Source organism: Parus major, chromosome 1 (assembly GCF_001522545.3).
Source record: "Parus major isolate Abel chromosome 1, Parus_major1.1, whole genome shotgun sequence".
NCBI lineage: Eukaryota > Metazoa > Chordata > Aves > Passeriformes > Paridae > Parus > Parus major.
This window is the reverse complement of record NC_031768.1, coordinates 93,015,540-93,017,136: the sequence shown is the minus strand read 5'-3', so window position 1 is coordinate 93,017,136 and position 1,597 is coordinate 93,015,540.

Genomic DNA, 1,597 nt, shown 5'->3' with positions numbered 1-1,597 from the left:
ATCAGATTTCACCTTGATAGCAGATTTGTAACATGCTGAGTTGTTTTCCTCAAGCAGAGTTTCTGGAGCTGGAAAGAGGCAGCTGCCTCACTGACAGTCAGACAGTACTAAACACTTCTAGAAAGCATGGTACTACAGTCATTCATCTATAAACCACCTCCATATAGGCTCCCCCAAGTTCCTCCTGCAGATGTATGCTTTTACCAGGACTAGCTAGCCCAGATGTCCCTGTTCTTTGCTGGGACCTCACACCCACCCACTTCCCTTTCCTGAAACAGCATGCCAAGGAGCATGATGGATCACACAAGCCCATGCCCAGACATCTGTTTGTTTTCTGTTTGGAAAAAACAGCTTTTCACATTACATAGCCCAGTGTGCATGCCATCAGCCATCCGCAGTGTGTCTGTACTGTGACGATACAGGAGCCTCTTGTTGGCAGCACTCAGTCTTTTCAAAAGCACTTCAGTATTGAGAGGTCTGAGTGCTGAGAGGGGTGGGTTGAACTGAGGATATGAAGTGGTCACTCACTAGAAATGTGAAGGGAATTAAGATGTGTGACTGTGATGGGATGCAAACTTTTAATAGTATTTGGTCCCTGGTTCTCACTGTGAGAGAACCAGAAGAGTGCAGGGGAAGAGCCAAAGAGCTGTGAAATAAATGTTCATGAGGGGTGTGTATGATTCCCCTGATCAGAAATTCTTTTCACTTCCATAAGATTACCTTAAGACAGAAAGACCCCTCATAGCAGAGGGGTAATTCATAGGTCATGCATTTAATCAACTCTCCTTGTTTACATGGTTATTCCCAGCTTAGCCCTTCATGGAAGTCAAAAGTGACCACTGCATGCTTTTCCCATTGGGTTTTGATCACAATGACCTGTTGGGCTGGTATGCAATGATCTCTCATCCATTTCCTTTTCCTCTGCCCAAACTGAAAGATGGAGATTAAGCTTGATAACAACTCTCATGTGATGTCAATGGATTCCCTAAAAGACACTACTTTGTCAAGAACTGTGTAACTTTCTGGTTTACAGGTCAAGGACATACAAGGGAGAGTAGGAAATTTGGACAAAGCTGACTCCAGAAGTTTATTTTTTCTAGACTATAAGGCCCAGTTTTCTGAGTAGAAAAACCACTGGACCAGATGGTCTGCTCTGCTGTTACTCATACTGAGGTCAGGGATCTGCGGAACTGAGGGGATGAATTTTACTGAAGGCACATAATGTCTCCTAAGGTTTCTACTGCAAATCTATGGATTTGGACCACCAGCAAGAGGATTAACTGGCCCAGACATCCCTGTCCTTTGCTGGCTCCCTGCTGGTACCTTGCACACACCTACCTGGTGCCTTGAAACAGTAGCCAAGGAGGTGGAAAGACAGTGGGGTCTGCAGGGAGGAATCAGCTGCTCTGTGGACCCCAGGGACTGGACAGATTTTGATACTTAAAGATGAGGAGAATGAGCCTTTCCACTGTGAAGCTGGAGTGCTGGAAAGGGAAGGGAATTCCTGTTCCTTTCTGCAGTCCTTTGAATTACCATTAATCACTCCCTCATTTGCCTTTTACAATACCTGCCCTAGAGATCCTGCTGATTTTTCTCC